The sequence below is a fragment of the Micropterus dolomieu genome, linkage group LG04 (assembly GCF_021292245.1).
Source record: "Micropterus dolomieu isolate WLL.071019.BEF.003 ecotype Adirondacks linkage group LG04, ASM2129224v1, whole genome shotgun sequence".
Lineage (NCBI taxonomy): Eukaryota > Metazoa > Chordata > Actinopteri > Centrarchiformes > Centrarchidae > Micropterus > Micropterus dolomieu.
The window spans coordinates 31,141,896-31,165,295 of NC_060153.1; the positions used below are offsets into that span (position 1 = coordinate 31,141,896).

Here is a 23,400-nt window from a genome sequence, read left to right on the forward strand (position 1 = left end):
TGAATGATTTGGAGGCTGTCTGCAGGGAGGAGTGGGCCAACATCCCTGCCGAAATGTGCACAAACCTTGTCACCAACTATAAAAACCGTTTGACATCTGTGCTGGCCAATAATGGCTTTTCTACAAAATATTAACATGCTGTTTGTCCAGGGGGTCAAATACTTGTTTTTCCTCATCAGATGGTTATCAATTTTTATAAATTCATATGATGTGATTTTTTGGAATTTTCTTTGGGATTCTGTCTTTCACTGTTAGAATGTACATATGATTAAAATTATAGATCGTTGCATTCTTCGTAAGTGGGCAAACCTGCAAAATCAGCAAGGGGTCAAATACTTATTTCCCTAACTGTATCTATCTAAAATTCAAAGCATATATTGCATTATCATCACTCCTGTCAGAACATCTCTGATAACATCATAAAACCGCTCTGATAAAAAGTTTTTCAAAGAAAAACTTTTAAACTAAAGTTTTAACTACAAGGCCACTCGGAGAGCGCAGACCTCTGCGAAAGCCATTAGTCTAGTCTTTTATGATATGCAATGTGCAAGCACAACAACTACACAGGATATGTCTGGATATATTACTAAAGCCTCATAATCTCAATTTGACCTATCTTACATTGTTAACGAAAGTGAAAAATAATTTGTGTATCCACCTCATGATACAGATCAACTCCAAACTTGAATGTGTTCTTCATTGGCCCATGCTTTACCCTTCCACCAAGTGTCATGAAAATCGGACCAGTAGTTTTTCTGTAATACTACTGACAGACAAACAAACGGCACAGAAAACACAATCTCCTTGGTGCAGTTCACAATAAAAATAATATCTGTATCTAACACTGTGTGCTCACAACAGCACTTCTGTCCTCCGCCCCCCCTTCCTTTTCTTCTCTTCCTTTATTGTGTTTCTCCTCAGGATGAGATGCAGGTTCTTGATGGCCAGGCAGGATATCAGCACATCCTAAAGATGACCAAAGCCCGGCTGGAAGCCAGGAAGCCAGGACAAGAGGGTCGCAGTGTTGGGAAGTAATGTGTAACTCATCGTTACTGTAATAATATTCCTTTTCTTAGTAACTATTAGTGTAACAGATTACTATTTCCAAAACAGTTATATTATTACAGTTACTAATCCAAGTAATGCTGTGTTACTGAACACACCATCCTTGACGTGAATGCGCGACTGCACGGCAGGTCAGCGGCACCGGACCTTATGTTGTTCAAGTCACATTGTCGTCTGTTGTAAACTTTGCGTGACCGGCAAAAAACTTTCAACTGCAAACAATTCTACGTTTAATTTAGTGAAGCATCTGCTAAAGCAGCACAGCAACATCACAGATGCTTGGACTCATCGGGAGTGGAGTTAAGCAACGTTTAATATTTTGTAAAAATACTGACTACTGCTCTTATAAATACATGTGCAGAACAGTAGTTCAAACGTCCGGAGGGACTTGCTTTATTTTTTATTTTTTATCTCAGCCGGCTACTGGCTTTCTTTGGTTGGAGGGTAGACAGACTCATCGCTCTGGCAGTCACCAGGAAAGGCAGCCATGGTGGCATTCAAAGGAGCGAAAGGGAAGGACACCTCCTGTCCCAGGAAGGAGAGTCTCCAACAGCAAGATTCATTTCAAACATTGCTATTTCCTCTAGCAGGTGGGGTGGCGATGGTACAGTGGATAAGACACATGCCTTTGGTATGGGAAACCTGGGTTCGATTCCCAATGTGACACTTCTATCAATGTGTCCCTGAGCAAGACACTTAACCTCTAGTTGCTCCAGAGGCGTGTGACCTCTGACATGTACAACAATTGTATGTCGCTTTGGATAAAAGCGTCAGCTAAATGACTTATTATTATAGTAATCTGTAATTAACCCACACTGTCTTCTCCAGGACTGCCTTTCAGCTGTCATCTTGGACTGAACTCAGGCATGCACTTTGGAGGCATCATTTGGAAACTGTGGTCCACAAGTTGTTAAAGGACACCGAGACTGTCGGTAAAGGTCTAATACATTACAATTTATACACACATTGGCGATTGGCAAAAGTGATTACTACATGTAAATTGCTTCACATTCACCTTTTAATTAGTGCTTTTGTATATTTATTCATAGGGAAAATAGAGTCCCCACAATTATACAATGAAATCCATTTTATCTATTCACTCTGTTCCAGAGTTAAAGGTCGTACGAGCTCATAGAGCTAAAGTTGTATGTTGTGCAGTGCAGTGTAGTGTGTCTCACAGAAAGTGCTTTTACGTTATGAAGGAAAGGTAAATATTTTCTTTTTCCCTCTGATGTCCTCTAGCTGCTCTGCCTCAACTCTGTGATTTATATAGTTTCCTGATAGACAAATAGCTTTACTTGTTGCTAATGCTACAGTTTGCTAACCGCTAGCTATTGCTAATAGTAGCTCCTGTTATCAGCTGGCTCTGAACCAGCGGTCCAAAGCTTCTGTAGTAATGTTAGAGGTGTAAAAACCATCACACCCCTGGAACACCAAGCATCCAGTCCAGGCAGAATCAGCAACAGGATGGCTAACTGCATGGCTAACTGAGTAGCCAACTTAGTAGCACTAGCAGCTGCTTAAAGCAGTTGTTAGCTGGTAAAGTAACTAATAACATAGAAATGGAAACTCATCAGCTAAATCGGCTAAAGTAGAGGCAGAGCAGCCGGAGGACATCTGAGTGAAAACCGGACAACATTTCTCCATCAAATCGGATCCAGTCTAAGTAAAACAAGTGAATAAAGTTGTCTTTTTGTACAGTAATAATCAGTGAGGCGTAGTCTCTCATAGCAGGCCTTGATTCAGCCATAGACTGTATATAAAAAGTGGAGGTATAGTCATCGTGATGTCACCATTTGGTTTTTGGACTACCTTTTTGAAGCCTCGAGTTTGGCCGTTACGGCGTCGCCATGTTGATTTTTTGCAACCAGCGGCACCGGACGACACCAAATTTGGAAGAGACGATGGAGCTAACGGCTCCGTGTGAAGCTAGCTAGCTTGATGCTAGATGCATCTCTAATTAACCTCAACTGTAATTTTAACCGGGATAATAATTTTTTTTCTAGCGAAAAAGTGGCTTAAAACAAAATGTACTCACCAGAGAAAATGAACCTAAAGAATAAAGTCTAAAGCCTACTCTTAAATGTGGAGATTGGGGGAGACACTAATATAAGAGTATATGTAAATTCTTAGTTTTTGTCAGTAGATGTGCCACAGCATTGTGGATCAACTGGAGAGTCTTAAGGGAATTGCAATATTCCAGCCTAGAACACATGCATGGGCAATTGCAGTTTATGCTAATTACATAGTTGATCTTCTATTTAATACTTGCTTAGGATGGAGCCATCTGTTTGAGCATCTGTGACTACTACAATATAGCCCTAATGAGACACTTCAATAATGGAGACAACCTGATAACTGAAATCACTGTGACTAACATTTATTTATACATGTGCAAAGCTGGAAATTGTGTGTACATTTATGGAACATTTGTATCATCATGTTGCTTCTCGTCACTCAGTTTGTGAGTTCTTGTTTGGATCGTTTTGCCTCTGACTTCTGAACTTGTGAGACAAACCTTTTATTTTCTATGGGTCTCAAACCTCTTTTATGGCCACACTATGTTCCAAGTTGATAACAGCCTATGGAACAATTTGCTAGTGCTATATAGAACATTTTTTGTTGATAGTGCTTCTTGCTTATAGTTCCCCCACCTTGTGCATATTCCCTCCAAGTACAAATTGGCTGAATGCTTCTGTAAGTGGTGCGTTGAATTGTCTATTCCAGGTCCGCTCAGGCGGTCTCTGCGGAGTGCTTGTTTTACATTTCATCTAGTGTGTTTTTACAGATCATTGTTTGCGAATGGAAAGAACCCCCTCCTGTGTGCTAGTCATTTGTGCCTTGAAAAGCTCTTATCTTGTGCCCAGCAAGACTCTAGAAAGACAGACAATCACTGGCAAAAGAAAGAGAAGGAGCAAAAGAGAGATGAAACAGAAAGAGAGAAAATGCCACTTAACACCAATAGAGGGGCTGACAATTGGGGGAGAGAAAAGAGAAAAAGGTATAGGCTTTGCACTTGTTTTGCAGCATAATCATCCTCAAAGAGGAAGAGTGTTGATGAAAGAAAAGTAGGGAGAGGGGAGGTATGGAATTCAGACGGAAAGAAGAAGAAAGGGGAAAGTATTTTAGGACTTTAATCCTTTCCACTTATAATCAACTCCCAACTGTGTTGGATGGTATTCAACATTTCAAGTGATACACTGTTCCAAAGTGCACATCACAGCACAGTCTCCAAAGCTCTCTTGCTACCGAATCTATGTACAGTAAAATTAAAAGTTAAGTTAATGTGTGACATCAACCTGCACGGGGGGTTTCTAATGGATCTGGAATAGCTACGACTCTTAGTGAGTGTAGTCCTGCTGGAGTACTGCTCAAGAGTACTGCCTGAAACACAAGACATTTTTCTGCATGGTTGCTAAAGGTGTTGTCCTCGTTTAAATCTCGGTAATCAAAGACAAAGTCAAAGAATAACACTCTGGTCTCTCAACAGAAACCATTACCACACACACACACACACACACACACACACACACACAAATAAACCACTCTGTGCTTAAAGACCAGTTGAATACTTCAGGCAAAAAGCTCCAGAGCTCCTTCACTCAAAATCAACTAGAAAGCCTGTTCTCATGCTCAGGCGTTGGAAAAGCTGTGTCTATTGTTCGCAAAACGGTGATTTTGCGTGTATAGTAGATGCCCCCAGGTACGTGTGTATGTGACGCCCCGGGGTGACTAACTAGCTAGCTAGCGATGTTTTTGTTTAACGAGTTGACAGCGCCCCCTCGAGGCAACTTCCCTAATCTTAACCATGGCATTAGTTAGTGCCTAAACCTAAGTCAGTAAATATATGCATGTCGACAGGCTAACCCTACAGCTGTGCACATCGGCCTCTGCCAAAGCCACACAATCCTGGTCCAATTGTCCTCAATGATTAAATAATTGTTTTAAAACTAATCACTTCTTCTTTTGCCCATGGATTAACTTTATGGCAAATTTTGTCTAATCTGTTTAAAGGTCTTTGAGATCTATGTCTCCCTCAGCACTAAAGGCTTACTAATTATTACTAATACTTACTATTACCTACTAATGAAACAGCAATTTTAACTGCATCTTAGTCTTTTTAGAGCAAATACAGCTGGTGCAGGTATCATCTGTGTTGAGAACATTACATCAGTGCTTACACAGCCTGACAACTCTTGACAGCTTTACAATGGTGTTAATCCTGCCTGTGGTGCTGATTGGCTAATTGGTAGTCCCTACTCATTGAATGTTGCGCTTTTTTCAGCCAAGAAACTGCTGTTTCATGTCATGATGCCAGACCAGAATCAGTCATCTTGTGGGCTGATTCAAAGGTCTGAATCCAGCCACACTTAGTAAATAAACCGTGCAATATTTCACCAATTATGAAATGAATGAATGTTTCTCTATCCCTAGGTACTGTCAGGCCAAGCTGGGGTCCTCTGTCATTCTCTCTCTCTCGCTGCATGCTGGGAGTGGAAGACAGTGAGTGAAGAAGTGAGGAAGTGGGTGCGTATTTCAGCGTGAGTGTGTTTCTATGTTTTCTATCTTTTTGTTGTTTGTTTGTTGTTAGTAGCCGTTACGGAAGGGCATGTATTGTTGTGGTGTTTTGTCCCCTCTCGTTGCAAGGTTTCGGTTGAGTGGTGATAGCGGACAGAATCCACCTGTGCTCACTCAGCTACAGGATAAAGGAGGCGGTTCCTCCATGGGTCGCTCTCACTCCTTCGTGGTGCCGGCTGGCGGCAGACTGTGCTCGGGGGGGAGCATGTGTACCCGTTTGTTTTCTGTTAGGTTTGGCCTGGAGTATGTCTCCTGTGATCTTTGTTTCTTTTGGTTCTAATAATAAAACACGTGGTTAATTTTTCATCAGGTGTCTTCCATCCTTACTTTCGGTACTTAACATCGATGGTTACTTCCTAATCCCCTACTGGGACGTAACAGTAGTGGTTTTTGTGTACAGGTTGATTCCCGACCGGAGTCATGCCGACTCACAGAGTTAGTAATGTGGGACTGGAGAAGCTCACACGCTGACACGGAGTTAAACTCTGTCCAGCTGTCAATTGCTAAATAGAGGATTACAGTTTAGCGATCGGAGAAATTGTTAGCTATGAAAGTGGGAAGTCTGCTTTCAGAATGAACAATGGCCATTCCACAGCCAAAACACTTATTGGCCATATTGTCTGTCCCTGTGCAATGAAATGCTGAGGCTAATAAAAGTCAGACTGCAGTAACAAGTTCAGAACAAGAAAATATACAGAATTCACAGGAGGGAAGTATATAGAGTACGCAAGAGGAAACTATACAGAATTTACAACAGTACACAATTTCTGCAGGACAGCTAGGGAGCCAGAAATGTTAAAGTGGAGAAAGCACTTCCTTGATTCAATGAAGGTTTTTCTGAAACCTCCTGGAGTCTTGGGGGAGGACGCTTTCACTACCCAGGAAACTTACTGTATAAAAAAACTAAAGGTTAAAAAGCAGTTAGAAGATAATGAATAATTTTAATTATCTTTCTTTATTTTATTTGTTTCTTCTGCTTTGTTTGTTTGTTTTTGTATTACAAAATTTGTAATATGTGAGACATACAGATAGGCAGCTGCTAGCAGTACTGAGTGACAGTCTTGCCGGAGGGCGTCTGCCGCTGAGCTACAGACGGGTGGTCCTTACCTTGCTGCACTACTACGTTTTCATTTTAAAACGCAGACGTTTTGCCAAATTGTTCTGCAGTTACGGAGTAGACCGTCTGCTTCACGTTTACACCAGCATGCGTGTGCCCAGTGTACATGAACGGCCACTAGATGTGCGTTTTAATATAGACGGAGATGAATTCTGATCCGCAGCTAAAGCACTGGTGTAGATAGAGACTGTATTCGTTTTAAAACTCAAAATGTAGTAGTGTGGATGTGGCCTAAGAAAATTTACCTGCAGTTAATCAAAAACTGGAGCCTTGTGTCACTGCTCTGCTCGGGTAATAAGCTCCTCTCTAAGGTGTTAGCGACCAGGCTGAGCAAAGTGAAGGAGAAAGTGATTCATTATGATCAGACTCAGTGTGTATATGGCAGATTGATATGTGATAATATTATTTTGATTCAAGACTTTTTAGAGATCTGTTTGGTCTCAAAGCTGGCATCATATCTCTTGATCAAGAAAAAGCCTTTTGCGTTGAGCATGAATATTTATGGCTCACCTTGAGTGCCTTTGGTTTTTGTCCTGGTTTCATTGATAAAGTTAAGGCTTTATATTGTGACATTCTGAGTGTGCTGAAAATGAATGGTGGTTTAAACGCTCCTTTTCAAGTTCGAAGGGGCGTTAGACAGGGCCGTGCCCTCTCTGGCATGTTATAATCTTTAGCATTTGTGCCTTTGTTGCGCAAACTTAGATCTTTAGGGGTTGACCATTCCAGGTTGTAATGCACCTTTAAAATTGTCGGGGGGGATGAGTCCTTTGGTTTGAAAAACTGGGAGAATGTTCTAGGTGGAAGTGGATTTTGATGAAGATGTCATATAGTTGCAGAGTCCTTATGACTAACCACTTGGTTTCGTCCATTTTATGGCTTCGCCTGTAGTATGTTGACCCCCCACCTGACCTGCTTTCAAAGATCCAGGCTCTTCTTGTTGACTTTTTCTGGGACAAACTACATTGGGTGCCTCAGAGTGTGCTGTATCTGCCGAGGGATGACGGAGGACGGGGCCTGATCCACCTGAGCAGCAGGGGGCTACTTTCCGTTTCCAGTTCCCACAAAGGTTTTTGTGTTGTCCTACTGATTTAGTGTGGAGGCTGCTGGCTTGCACTACCTTGAGTCAGTTAGGTGGACTTGGACGGATTTAAAGCAGTCTGAAGTTCCTGTTTTCTATTGCGGACTGTTAGGGTGTGGAGCTTGCTGATAAAGAAGAGGCTGATAAACTCGGTATACTAGCTGCTTCAGGAACAAGTCATTTATGGGTCTCGTTTCAGTGCAGTCTGTCAGGTGGGGCCAACTCTGCTCAGGCGGTTCTGTCTCTCTAATGTGGTGACTCTGGGACATGTAGTACAGCTTACAGGAGCAAACTTACACGATGCAGCTCCTCCTGCCTCCCGTCCAGAGGTGAAATCGTGTTATCTCTCTGTTGCTTTGTAAATGGAAAGATCTCACGGGTAGTGAGTGGACTTTGTTGCAACAGTATTGTGATGTCTTTGATGAGAATGATGTTTTCCCTTCAGTGAACATTTCCCCAGATTTTAAGAACTGTACAGGACAGTTTTTCAAAAGTGAGAGCTCCTCTGAGATTTCTTTCCAAGATGTGAATAGAAAACTGATGTTTAACTGATTGTTAACATTTTGCAGAGGGACACATTAAATTGCAGAGCTGACACTCCATAGAGAGCTCACTTAGGTCTTAGTGACTTTACATGGTACTGTGGCTGTGATTCTCTGTCATTAACTCCGATGTTAGCCATGATTGTCCATTTTGAGTGTTGTTCATTTTGGGGGAAAGGTACTCTCACAAGAATAAAGTTGAAAAGCAAAGATGGCTGTCCATATGAGCAGGAAAAACAGAATGGAGAAAGCTGTGGATGATGATGCTCTTTTCATGCTTGTAAAGATGTTGAAGAAAATTACTATTAAATAATGAAGGATCTGGAAAGATTTTCCAGTATGTGGTGTTATAAGAATGTTCTTTGTAGGGCTGGACCCGAATATTAGAATATTCGACCTTTGGGTACACATTCGATTTTCAATTATAAGATTCGATTATTGAGGGTTTTTTTCACGCTTGACCTCCGCCGACAGCAGTGAATGTAACACTCCAGTTCAAATCAAAGGGAAAAGCTGTGTGGGAGCACTTTAAACTGAGTGATGACAGTAGTAGTGTGGAAGTTATGGTGTTTATTAATTTTACAATTGCTTAATTTCATTACAGATCAAAACAGTCAGATTTCAAAAATCAGTATCAAAGTGTAGGCTGGAAACAAACAGCAACACAATGAACGCATTTAAATAAGCCTAATTATATTAGGCCGATTGTAGAAGAAGAGCATTTTGTCACAATAATTAAAATTAAAAGATAATTTTGCATAATAAATTGTAGGATTAGTTCAGCTACCGGAAACACCCGTGCGCTCTCTGCCTGAACTGGCTAAACTATTCCCAGATTCTGCTCTGGACCTGCTGGGATTCGACTCTCTCACTCTGGACTCTCTGCTACGGTTCCCCCTGCTCTGTACAGCAGCCACCAACCCGGTTCGACACGCATCGATTTTCACTCTGCCTGCTCCTCACCTGCTCAATATAGGACTACGATCCTTTTAACCCCGCAATAAATATTTCTCCCTTTCTTAGTCCTGCACTTGGGTCTGCTAGCCGTGCTATAACAAAGTTAAAAACAAAGTATTGTTGAATTTCAATTTCTCTCTCTTTCTCTCTCTGTTACACACACACACACACACACACACACACACACACACACACACGCACAATAAAGAAGAGAAAGATTTATAAGAAAGAGTTACACAGTAAGAGAGAGAGTTACACTGTGATTTGAACACAGAGAGAGGCAGAGTTAGTGATAACAGACAGTGTCAGATTTACACCCACAAAGAAGAGATGTCTAGTGTACACACCCACGCAGACACCGTGACAAATAGTTACTGAGAAAGAAGCTTACAGAGACTAGTAGACAGAAAAATACTACATATCCACCAGTGCAAACATCAAACACACGCAGCCGCGCACAGAAATAAGTCTATGGTAAGTTGCCAAGTCCAATACCCAAATTTTGTGTGTTTCGTAGCTTCTGGAGATTCTGACAGATCCTGACACTGATCCCACATTTTGACTGGGACCATTCTCTCAAACTGACACAAAGCAGACAAACAGAGCACATCTGATCCCACATAACAAGAGTAATCCCATCACTCTCTTTGTCTCATACACACACATGAATTCACAAACAGCAACATGATGGGATTTGACATGAGTGGAGTTTGACTGCATGAGGGTCTTTGAAGGTGATAACCATACTGATGTCTTTGGAGCAAAGCTTCCGAAAGATATTATTTTTAGTTGATAAAGATGATTTTGTTTTGTTTTACTAGCAATAAAAATGTTAATGTGTTCAAAGTTATATGATAATGAATCACAACATCATTAAATGAAGATGAATATGCTTAAAACAATCAGAAGTAGAGGTAAGAAGTGACCAAAAAGATGATTTTCTTGTCTGAGATGGAGCACTTGGGGCCGCTGCTGACAACAAAGGCCAAAATATTCAGCCAAAATAAGACACAAAAGACATAATTTCTAAGTGGGGAAACACGCTACAAAAAATAAAACAGCTGCTGTCAACTGTCATTCTGAGATGGGATTTACTTTTTTTTTTGGTAATGCAAATTTCGGCAGATCGCCTACAACATCTGTTCTGCCAAATAATGCATCCACCTCTTAAGGTCCTTTCCACACATGTTGCTGTGGACACTGATCAAACGCAGTTATCACCACAGATTTTTCACTGAATCTAAAGGAATGATACTTCTACCAAGTTTAATAAAATATTGATGACTAACCCCCCCCCAACCCTTCGTGTATCTATCTGACTAGTATCTAACTGAGAAATCTCCAAAGGGCTCAAACATGGCAAAGATGCTGTAAAGTTGCTCATTTTAACATGGAGGTCAATGGAGATTGACTTCCTTCTGTAACCGGCCTCAAGTGGCCACTCCATGAATTGTAGTTTTTAGCTCTTCCGGTATAGCCTCACTTTTGAGAACAGGAGGTTACTGCTTCGTTATTTCCAACAGCAAAGCAAAAATTAAGCTCAGCTATAAATCTGTCTCTGCTCAGACACAAGCCCCTTTCTTGAGATTGCTCTTGGTAGTCATTTAATGAGTTCAGTTCATTTGGGTAATCTGTTAACAAAGCTGATCCTCAGGCGGCAGCAGAGGGAACAGCGCAGTCGACTGAATAGGGACAGAGTGCGGTGAAGTGGTGTCTTTCGTATGCAGTTATTCACTTTCTGTGGGGTATAACGATCTTCTTCTGGATCCAAAAATGTGTTCAGCAAACATAAAAACAGCCTGTTTCTCGTCCAGCGAATTAACACCTTCATCTAGGCATGTAGAAGTTCAACGCTGAAGCAGGTCACGTAGTTGCAGTGAAAAAAGAAAGAGAAAAGACAAATGCACTCCCTCTTATGGGTTTGGTGACGTCATGGCTACACTACAGGAGGCTCCTGCACTCCTGTCGGGCTCCTCTCGTAGAATTCCAGGATTTAGATTCAACCTAAATCTCACACTAAAGTGTGATTTAATGGACCAGTGCTGTTCCTTTGTTAATGCTTGAGGCCCTCTTATTATGGCTTTGGGTTCGGAGTAAGCCTCCTTTTTGTTTCCCATACGTGAGGTCCCGACAACCTGCTCTGCAGCAGTTTAGGCGTTCTGTAGACGTTACTATGGCGATGTGAATGACTGCCATATGACTTTAAAAACCCAGAGTTAATCCTGGCCTCTGAAGTACCTTAGCCGTGCTCACAGATAACATGTCAGACTCAGTTGGAATCCAAGGATAATTGCTAAAAGTCAAAAAACAGAGGTCATGAAGATGATAACTGTATGATTTTCCATGAATGGACATACAAAAAGACAGCAGCAGAGAAGCTGAAAGAAACTGTAACTAGCATACAGTTTCTCAGCGAATTTTATATTCAGTCTTTCACAACATGCCAAATACAACACTTCCTCTTCTTTGGTATATACAATGATATATAATTGTTTTCTGAAATAAAATTATTCTTTGCAAAAAATGTAACTTACTATATGTGCTTGCAAAAAGTATTTTCTATTGTTCAAAATGTTCCATCACACACTCTATTAAGACACCAATATAATAAAAAAGCAAAAGTGTTTTGCAGTATTTATTGTCGTTTGTTTTTGATGGGGAATGCTGCGTCTGATTGGTGCCTACTCAGTAATTTGCCCAGACGGGTTGAGATCAGGACAGAAAACTGATCCAGACCAAAGAAGGTCAAGGTGAGAAATGTGTAGCTCACTAGCTCTTCATATTTTGTAGCCTAAATTGCTACAATTGTTCACATTTCCTGATTTGGTGGCCAAGACTAAATCATTTACTAATTTACGTAATGTCCTAGCTAACTATTTGACCTGAGGAGCAGCTCTCACAGTCAACGTTAGCACGTTACTTTCAGCCTGTTTACGTTTTCATCGGTTGTGCACGAAAAAACAATAAAGCATTTCAGAGAAGTTGTACAACGTTACAACGGCATGGAAGTCTTATTTTCATTAACAACGTTGTGCTGCAACACCATTAAACAGCAGGTTGTCAACCCGTCCACCACTCGTGTTGGTTGTAGCTCAGATGACGCAGAGTAGGCTCTTCATTACCAAACACCAAGTAACTAAAGTAGGTTAAAATTAGGAGTCATTAGCAAACATTAAACTGTTGGTTACTTTAATAACAACCTTCCTCTGGGTCATCTCAGTATGATGGGAATATATCCGTTAACTGGTTGCCTGTCAGATTTATGGCATGACTCATTAGGCAGAGAAAATCTGTTGATCTCAAACATTGTCCACTTAATCAGCTGCGTCAGGTTTGCGAAGTGATTTCATGGTACCTTGTAAAAGGTTTTTTAGTATTTTTGAAATACAAAAATACAGTAGTTTATTTTGATACACAAATGTGGCTGCTGTGTTTTCTAGTTTATTTTGATAGACTTAAAGTTAGGGTATTTGGTATCATTTTGATGTTTATTACTTTCTAATTTGACCTCTTACAGTTATAAATATGATTCCAAATGTCATTACTTGGAAGGTTTTGAGTGTGCGAGCTTCAACAATCCTTTTTACAACGGCGAGGGAGGATGGAGTCATATGCAGTAATAAATCTGTGGAGATGCTTGTGCTGGAAAACTTTAATTGTCAGAAGTCAAAGCTGACACACTGGAGGCCAGAGAAAAGTTGCAGTTGTTAGCTCTGGGTGATTTCAGGATAGCTGGTCTCATCTTACTGGTAACTGGTAAAACACACACACACACACACACACACACACACACACACACACACACACACAGACACACACAGTCTTGCTTGTCTCCAGAAGCATTGTATTATTGATATAGAAGCAGTCGGAGGGTGATGTTTTGCATTGCAGCTGAATAAATCAACACCATGAATAAATCACCAAATCAAACCATATTTACAAGCAGGGAGAGGCCATCAACCTTATCCTGCATCACTCACTCTCTCTCTTCCTCTTCTTTTCTTTTAATTACCTCTGGCAGCTCCTCACAACTCTTCTCGCCTTTGTCTTTTTTTGTGCAGATATTTGTCTGTTTCGTTTCCTACACTTCTCTCTTCAGTTTTGTGTACACCGATCAGTTGTGGACTGGTAATTTATATATTATATATCTTACATATATGAATATGTGAGTTGTGCATGCCGAAACAGGAAGGCAGAGTGTTTGTGTTACTGGTGAGTCATTCGTAATGTGAATTACATGGCTTAAAGAGGTCATATTATGCTTTGTGCATGTAATAAGCTTTTTTGTACCTTTTTTGTGCAAGTAATAGGTCTGCAAAGTGAAAAATCCCAAAGTCCAGCCCAAAGGGAGTTCCCATCTCCCACAGAAAACTCTGCTCTGAACTGCCTGAAAACTCGTTTGTAGTCCAGTCTTTTCTTTTCTTTCTCAAGAGGTCCAACTGTAATGTTAATGTAACCTATTCTAAATATCTACATGCTGCTTATCTGTAGTTAAAGACTGTGAGTTGGAAACAATTAAACAACTGGGGACATGTAAATAGACGTGAGGTAAACAAGTATCTAACACGGCTTCCTAGCTAAACCAAGTTATCTAGCTACTCTTACAAATGTGAAACATTAGTTTGAAATCTCAAAGTTGTAAGTCCCCATTGTAGACAGTCATGTAGCATTACATACATTCAAGCGCAGCGCTTCTTCTGCGCTACTGCATCATATATGCTGGTTGAATTCTCGTAGCTTTGGATAGAATGAACAGCGGGTTGGTAAAGGGATAAACTAATGTGTAAGGTAATAACTACTGCACAACAAAAATATATTGCCTGTAGGAGAGCCGTGTTCATCATTATAAAATAATATAATAATTATAATCACATCGCTAATACACTCACTGGCCACTTTATTAGGTACACCTTGTTAGTACTGGATGGGCCCCCTTTTGCCTTCAGAACATACTTTCAACAAGGTGCTGGATACATTCCTCAGAAACTTTGGTCCATATTGACATGATAGCATCACGCAGTTGCTGCAGATTTGTTGGCTGCACATCCATGATGAGAATCTCCCGTTCCACCACATCCCAAAGGTGCTCTGTTGTATTGAGATCTGGTGACTGTGGAGGCCGCTGAGTACAGTGAACTCATTGTCATGTTCAAGAAACCAGTTTGAGATGATTTGAGCTTTGTGACATGGTGCATTATCCTGCTGGAAGATCGGTACACTGTGGTCAGAAATGGTCAGCAGCAATACTCAGGTAAGCTGTTGCGTTTAACCGATGCTCAGTTGGTGCAGGGTACCCGCAGGGTCTTAAAAGTATTAAAAAAGTCTTATTCCTAATATTTCACATTCTAAAAATAAGGCCTTAAAACTATTAAATTTCAATTACATAGTGTTAAATTTTGTTTACTAAGTGGTGGTAACTTGGATGTTACACGGCAGTTTACGTCAGTGTTTAACTTTACACTCTGGACTGTGGACTGTTCGCGGTGCACGAGCTCTTGCATCCAAGCTCTTGCTTGAATCAGGCAGTTTTTGGGAAAGAAAACAAAACATCTCTGACGTGCTACTAACAAGCTAAGAATGGGCAAGTGTCTGAAGTTCAGAAGGCGAGAGATGTGGACAAGTTTGGGGACGAGGCTGAGGGCAGTGGCGCTAAGGTTAGCACAACTAGCGGATCGGCGTGCGTGCGAGCGCTAATGAAACAGCGGCGCTGGAAGACCCACCTCCAGGTTACTGGTCTGTGAATGTTACAACAACAACGTTGCCCTAACATTACTGTTGTAGGGTAACGTTGTGTGAATGGAAATGTCCAACATTATAACACACATTAAACTTGTATCACCCAGATGTGCCGATCACCGGGATGAGAAAAAAACGAACAGGAGCCCAACTACTTATCCCTGCTGCTTTCAAGCCCTTACAAAATAATACTATATTTCAAGCAGCGTTTAGATGCAAAAACAGATCAGGATGAATAATCACTGAAGAAATTTGCATGTTATATTACATTATATTACCTTATCTAGCCACGGTGTAACTAATTGTAACTCAAACTGCAAAAATTATTTGGTATTTTTGGTTTCACACCGTAAGAGTACTTAGTGCAACAAATATTGTATTCATTTCCTTCATAGGTGTCCTATACACTGGGGCGCTGGAGACATCACTTTTTTAAAAGCATTTGTTAAATATGTTCTGAAAAATGCCTTGCAACAAGAAATGTTAAAAAAACAAATGAAAATGCTTTGAGAAAGGTTTATTTGCACAATAAGAAAACATGCAATGCAATGTAAATATAGAAGAAACAAATGTGCATTGTCCAAAAAAAGACTTTTATGTTTCATTTTATATAAATAAAGACAATTCTACCATAAATTGGTAGCTCAAAATTTTCTAGGGGAGGAATAGTGTTAAAATATCTTCTTGTCTTGTTCTCGTGAACCTCATATTGTGAATTGTGCATGTTAGCTAAGTGTATTGTCACACCCCTAATCTGAACCCCTTAAATCCCCTTTCTTCCCCATTCTGATGCTCGCTTTGAACTTCAGCAAGCTGTCTTGACCACGTCTACATCCTCCATCCTTGCAAGTCGGACGCAATTTGATAAATTATATTGTATGTTGTGTTTGTATTGCGTAGAATTAAGACTTAATGGCCTCTCTTTAGGTAAGACTCTCATACTGCAAAACTTGTTAGAAAGTAGAAAGTGACAGAATAAAGTCGCTAACCCTGCCTGTCAGCTTGCTCTGCTCCTAAACTGCATTTACTGTAGGCTCTAATACATGTGCACTCCAAATTTATCGGCTAGCTTGATCGCTTTCTCACACATGAGCGACAGTGGAAACAGTCAATGCCGTTCAAACCCTTAGTTAACCTTACAATAGTTACATCAAAAGAAAAGTGGTTGTCTCGAATTGGATGCCAAAGTGTGTGAGCGGGCAAGTTTACAGCAGCGGGGAGCAGCGGCGCAAAAGACAATGTTAGTCATTAATGACAATATATTTTCGGTTTGTTTTTAAACTATGGTGGAACAAATTACAGTGGTGTGGTGGACTGTAGTGGGCCGCCATAGTCTCGTTAATTAACGAGAAACACTGATATTATATAAATTATTAGGCTACGGGTTACCTTGATAAAGGTGCTTGAAAAGGCTTTATATAATAGGTTACAAATGTAGCTCTACTGTGCTTAATGTATGCCTGTGTCTTGATTAGCCTAGTACAGGTGTTTTCATTTCCAACAACAGGCAAGACTCTCATACTGCAAAACCTGTTACAAAGTGACAGAATAAAGTTGCTAACCCTGCCTGCCTGTAGTGTGTCGGCTGTGAAAAAGGTCTACACTTTGATTTCAACAACAATGAAGCAATCCCAAACCTGGGAGTAGACTTGACCATTATTGAAACCACACAAAGACCGGACACAGGTATTTCTACCAACATACATATATTTTGTCCTGACAGTCTTGACGGGTAGAATGTGATTACATTTGTGTAGAACGGCAACCTCAGAAACCTGGAAAGAACCAAAACACAATCCATCAAAAACCATTTTCTTGCAAATAAATTCTCACAGCTCTATGTATTCTGTCCTCAGTGTGTGTGACTGACAGATAGTTAACAGGATTCAAGAGAAAGTCAGAGGCTGGATTGAAGTTTAAGGCTCTTTACTGTTGTCGTCATTCTCATGAATGAATTTTGCAAAACTGAAATGATACAGAAAGATAGCACCAATCACTGAATGCTATTCAAACACGTCATACACCAACAGACATAAAATAATCTACAGTGAAGCTACAAAGTTGTAACATACATATATTACATTCAGCTGGTATGTTCACAGCTGTAAATAACTTGTAAATATAGCACGTGCAGCTCAACAGCTAAACAGAGACTATGGGCGACCTCTTCGCAGAAAGGCTATACAATAGCTAGTTCAACATTGACAGTTTCCACATGTTAACAAATAAATATCCTACAATACACTCTGTATCAATGTAATTAACTATAAATTCAAAAACAACTTACAAGCGATGCTTTCCTAGGGCACAAACAGAGTAGGGAAAGGATAAAGTGATGGTGACTAATGTATTTCCTGATCAGACTGCATCATGTGACAAAATCAACCAATGAAAACAATGTAAGAATTATACCTGAACATAATGAATTACTCCCAGATGACCACTAGGGGGAGAAAGTAACAAACTAAATGCAAAGTTCTTACAGAACATGACACTATACTTCATTATGAATAATAAATAAGGATAATTTACATAGTTTGGTCATAGTAACTCTTCAGAGAGAGAAATCAGCTTGAGATTGGGGGGTCCACCATTGATCTTTTGCGCACTATAATATTTTGGTTAGACCCTACAAATTATGTATTCTGGCACTTTCTGGAAGAAAATTTAGTTCCTGAAGTTCCCCTTAAGCAAACTAAAATGTGTGATGCTCCCATGATATCAAATGTCTTAACAATTTGGAAACTGGTGACTAACAACACTAACTTTTAAAAAAAAAGTGGCTTGTTTTTGTTCAGTTTGAGGAGGTTACTGTCCATCCAGTTCTTTATGTCCTTCAGGCAATTGAAAAGCGACACTGGTGGAAGGGGATTAGGATTAGGTAGAGGTTTAGTGCTGATGTAGAGCTGGGTGTCATCGGAGTAGTGTAGTCCATGTTTCCGGATGATCATCCCAAGAGGTAGCATGTAGATATTAAATAGTAGTGGGCCAAGCACTGATCCTTGAGGCACGCTGCGTGAGACTGGCGCCAGTTCAGAGCAGATGCCCTTAAGGGGGATGTATTGTTGCCTGTTGGTGAGATAGGATTGAAACCAAGAATACACAGTACCAGTGAGGCCAATGAGTTTGGAGAGTCAAATGAGAAGATAATGAGAGCAGTTTCTGTGCTATGATGTGTCCTGAAATAAGATTGAAATGGCTCGTAGAGGTTGTGATGTAGCATATGGTGGTTGAGTTCTTGAGCTCTTTCCAATAACTTGCATAGGAAAGGTAGGCTGGAGATTGGGCGGTAGTGGTTTGGGGTCTAGGCCAGGTTTTTTAAGTGGGATCACCGCAGCAGTTTTAAAGCTGGTGGGGACCACCCCAGAAGACAGCAAGGTGTTGATGATGTTGACCAGTGTGGGACCCAGCGTTGGAAGACATGCCCTGACCAAGGCAGTCGGCATTGGATCCTGTTTGCTGGTCGTGGCTTTTGCTTTTGACACTAGCTCAAGAACTTGAGCTGTTTTGAGCGAGGAGAAAGAGTTGAGAGGTGTGAAGACAGTTGAAGAGTTTGTGTCTAGCAGAGGTTGTGTTGTTGGGTGAGAAGTGCTGGAAAGCTACAGTTGCTGGTGGATGGTTTCTACCTTTTCCTGGAAGTATTTCAGGAACCTAGAGCATAGGGCAGCAGTGTCAGATGGTTGAGGAGGGTCAGGTGGGTAGAATAGGCGGTTGATAGTGGAAAAAAGCTGTTTAGGTTGATTTTGTCGGTTGCCAATGAGCATTTTTGTAGCTTTTAACATGGTCGTTATAGGCTTCCTCCAGACTACTTGACAGGACCAGGTTGTAGTGATTAACCAAGTCATCAACTCTGCAGTTTGGGGGATAGCTAGTAAGATGGCCTGCAAGGGTACAGGATAGTTTAGGTATACACACTTGTTTGATGTTTCGATATGTAATGGTGCTTTTCACACACTTCCTGTCTGTGTGCCCAGAAACAGAGAACGTGACAGCAAGGTGATCGGAAATAGCCAGGTCAACAGTCTGTAGATGAGTGGGGGTTGTACCCGTGGAGTATACCAGGTCCAGTGTATGACCTTTAGCATGGGAGGGGCCGTTGACATGTTGTGTGAAATTAAAGCAGTCCAGTAGTGATAAAAATTCTGCAGCGTAAACATCACTGGGATCAACATAGATGTTAAAGTCACCAAGTAGGATGGTAGCTGGAGAGGTGGGGCAAATCAGAGCAAGAGATGGAGAGATTTAACCACCTCAAAGCTAACGTTACTCGGTACGATGTGTGAGGTGAGATTCTTGAGTTCCAAAGCGGAGTACCTTATGAAAGCCATGATGCCAGGGGAGACCGCTAGCTTGTCCAACGCTAGCTTGCGTTAGCTTACAAGCCACAGACCATCCACGAGAATCACGGCCAAGCTTCAACAGAGACTACTGTGGAGGATCAAGCCGTTGTCAGAGGTAATTAAAGGCAGTTTGGGGATCGTCAGAATAAAGCCAAGGTTTGGAAGTAGCCTGTCGACCACTCTGCAAGGTAGCGCAGCAGCTGGAAAAAGCTACTGGTTTAGCAGATCCTGTAGCGTAACCAGAGCCCACAGAGAAAAGTTGCAGAGTGTGAGAAAATGAATCCAACTAGTAGCATAACGTTGAAAAACAGCTAAGTGAAGCAGCAGGAGTAGAATCGCAGAGTAGCTGGAGTTGCATTGTTTGTGAGCATGCGACAGACACGACAGCGTCCTCTCACACACACTCACTCAAAAAGGAGTCAGAGTGTAGAGCATGCACTGCTCCTGACTCACTGGATCGATATACAGGCAGATTATCCACCATTGGAGCCTCCTCGTGTGCAGGAGGCCCGGGGGAACCAACACGTGTGTGGCTGACATTAGCCCTGACAGCTGCATGACTGACCGGGCCGTCACCATGGCCCGTGGAGTGAACAGGCAGAGCTGACCTGTCAGGGTGTTTATTCTCTCTTGCGGGAGACCAGCATTACTCCCATTAGGTGACGGTCTGGTAGGGGAGAGGGGAGCTTTTTTCCCAGTTCACTGTGAACCCCAGGCTTGACAGATGTGTCGACGTCATGTCAACATAACCGTCTGCAGAGTCGTCTCCTCCCTGGAGTCTGTTGTACCGGTACTGGACCTCTTGGAAGGAAAAGTGCAGGAACTTCCTGTGTTTCAGGAGGATGGTTCTTTAATGTTGCACACGAGTGAATATATTTATACCTTTTCTGTATAGAACTCCAAATCCTTCTACCTACTAGCTATTGATGTAATCTTGGTTATAGTTAATTTAATTATTAATCAGAGTTCCAAATTGATATTTCAGTCTATTTTATGAGGCTAAATTAATAAATTAAAAAAAATATCTATTTTCTGTTCTTTATTTAAGAGTGGTACCCAAAGTTTTTTTTAATTAGTAATAATAACAATTATTATATTATTTAATATTAATGTTTATGCTATTTAAATCATAATTCCCAAAAAGTGATTGATTTGAGCACCTACTTAGGACCTAATGTTTCTAAGTTAGGCTACTATCACTAAACTTGAGCATCAACCCCAATATCACAAGAAATGTATAGTTTTTGTATAGCTTAGCTGACAGGAGTGGCTTTGGAGAGGGGAGTGGAAAGCGGTGTCGTGGGAAGCTCTGAGATATGCTCAGATGTGCTTAGAACCACATATCATTTTGGGTCAGCTGACATGTATCTTTGTCTTGGTTGAGCTGCCTGGAGCTTTCGGGCCATTGTGATCAAACATGGCTTGTGTCAGCTGTTTCTGTTCCTCAAACTCTCAGTGGGCAGTAAGATGATGAGGTTTGTTAGTGTCAGTGTTTGCGCACTCCTTTCTGTTTGGGAGTGCAGGGCTCAGAGTTTCTTCAGCTCTGACTTGGGTTAGCAAGCTTTAAACTCAGCCCACTATAATTCTCCCTGTTTACTCACGACTGTGTCGCCTGACATAACACAAACTCCACCATTACATGACACTGTGGAGCTCCGAGCAGGCTCATGTACCAACGACATCTGCCTCGACATCAAACAAACAAAAGGAATGAACTGTGGACACAAAACAAACCACACACCTATCTATTATACCTCGATCTGCTGCTTTTCATCAATAAGGCTCACCAACGCCTCCATTTTCTTACGAGGCTGATGAAATTGCAACTTCAGATCCTGGCTAACTTGTACAGATGCACAGTGGAGAGCGTACTGACCACCTGCATCACAGTCTGGCATGGCAATTCCACTGTGGCTGACCGCAAACTCTCCAGCAGGTGGTGAAAACAGCCCAGCATATCACTCAGACTGCTTTGCCACCCACATACACACAGACAGACACAGAAGACACACACACACACACACACACACAGATTATTAAGTCTGACTATGGACACAGGTTGTGCAATAAAAGAAATGTGTAATAGACAATAAATTAAATAAAATTATTATTAGCTGTTATCATTTCTTTTTTGAAGGAGTGAGAGGAAATTTAACCATATTGAAATCATTATGGCAATGGCAGTGTCAGGAGGGCAATAACCTTTGACTGGCTTATCTTTAGCTGTAATATATCATGGCTAAGATATTGTGCAGAGAGAAATATTAAATTATTTTATTGAAAAATCCCACATTTTTCCCACAATCATCTATATATCCATCTATATATATATAGATGGATATATAGCATGACATGACATGGATAATGTTAACTGGCAAATATGACTTATGACTATGATTTTACTATATATATATAAAATATATCAGTACAGTATTATTCCTCAGAATGCCAAGAGAGCAGATCTGAAGTCAGGCAGAGGATGAGTGCAATAACCTTTTACTGCTTATGAAATGCAATATATCATACTCAAAGTCTCAATAACAGACACATATTAGATAGTTTGATTCAATATTATGAGTGTGGAGGGAGTGTTAAAGGGACATTAACAGAGAAGTCAACTGTGTTCACTGTCTGAACACAGGCAGCTCAGGTGAACTAAAAATTAACCCCAGGATTGACTACCCACTTCACCTGTAGCAGAGTTAACTTGGTCCAGAACTAAGAAAAAGATACACAGAGCCCTTTCTTCTGGTTCATTTGACATTCACTCTAACTTTATGTAAGATGGCAGGCAACGCTGCCATTAGCAGATTTTATAGAAATTACACCAAATACCCCTTGCTTATGTATATAGATTGCTCCCATTAATCCGCTAGGAGACCACTTTCTTGACAGTTACTGTGTTTAGCAGATGGATGTGTAAATTTAATATTAGTTAAGCTATTGAATTGTCTACTGTGTGCACCTCAGTTTGGTCCAAATCAGAATTTGATTGACAGCTTTCACAGCAGCCTACATGGACCAAACCGAACCTGCGCATGCACCAGAGTTCTTTTTAACCGCACCAAACAGGTTAAGTGTGAAAGCTCTCTATTAGTTAAGCCCCTATCAAATTGCAAAAATCAATGAAATGACTGCAATCAGCGGAGTCATTGAGAGCCAAAGCAATTCAGCGTGGGCCTTTCATGTTGAGTTCAACTTTGGGAAGCCATTTGCAACCCATTTTGACATGCTGACCTTTGATGGAGAAGAGAGCAAGAGGCTTAATAATCATGTTATAAAGCATTTATAAGCAACTTTCAACTACCAGCTGGAGTGAGATTCTGTTCTGTGAGGTCTCAGAGATTTCTCACACTAGAATGGAGTACATTGTACATTACATACACCCACCCAAAACCCTACGCAGAGTCGCAGTCTAACACACTTCTCTGCTCCTCCATTTCAGGAGTTACTTAGTGAAAATCCTATAGTGACGGTGTCTGTACCCCGACCATCGAAATTATTTAAAAAGGTAAACAGAAGAGGAGCTATGGATAAAAGCCTCATAAAAATAGAGCAATAGAGCAAATGAATAGGAGAGTTAAATGTGTAAACATCAGATCTCTCTCTTCTAAAGGTGTACTAGTAAATGAACTAATATCAGATTATGATATTGATTTATTTTGTCTTACTGAAACCTGGCTGGGTGATGGAGAATATGTTAGCCTAAATGAATCCACCCCTCCCAGTCATATTAATACTCACATTCCTCGAGGCACAGGCCGAGGAGGTGGAGTTGCAGCTATCTTTGACTCTAGCCTACTAATCAGCTCTAAACCTAAACTAAACTATAACTCATTTGAAAGTCTTGTTCTTAGTCTTTCACACACAAGTTGGAAATCACTGCAACCAATTCTTTTTGTTATAGTGTACCGAGCACCTGGTCCGTACTCTGAATTCTTATCTGAATTTGCAGAGTTTTTGTCAACTTTAGTCCTTAAAACGGAC

The 23,400-nt window shown here is 40.9% G+C and overlaps 1 long non-coding RNA gene across 2 annotated transcripts; it reads left to right on the forward strand.

The window, feature by feature from the left end:
- The first annotated feature begins 1,874 nt into the window (after positions 1–1,874).
- On the forward strand, positions 1,875–5,947 carry LOC123970358. Of its 2 annotated transcripts, none has more exons than XR_006824946.1 (3): positions 1,875–1,997; positions 5,500–5,592; positions 5,713–5,947. It is a non-coding gene; the product is annotated as an uncharacterized LOC123970358 (long non-coding RNA). The 2 variants fall into 2 exon arrangements; XR_006824945.1 differs by lacking the exon at positions 1,875–1,997 and adding an exon at positions 2,548–2,731.
- The last annotated feature ends 17,453 nt before the right edge of the window (positions 5,948–23,400 follow it).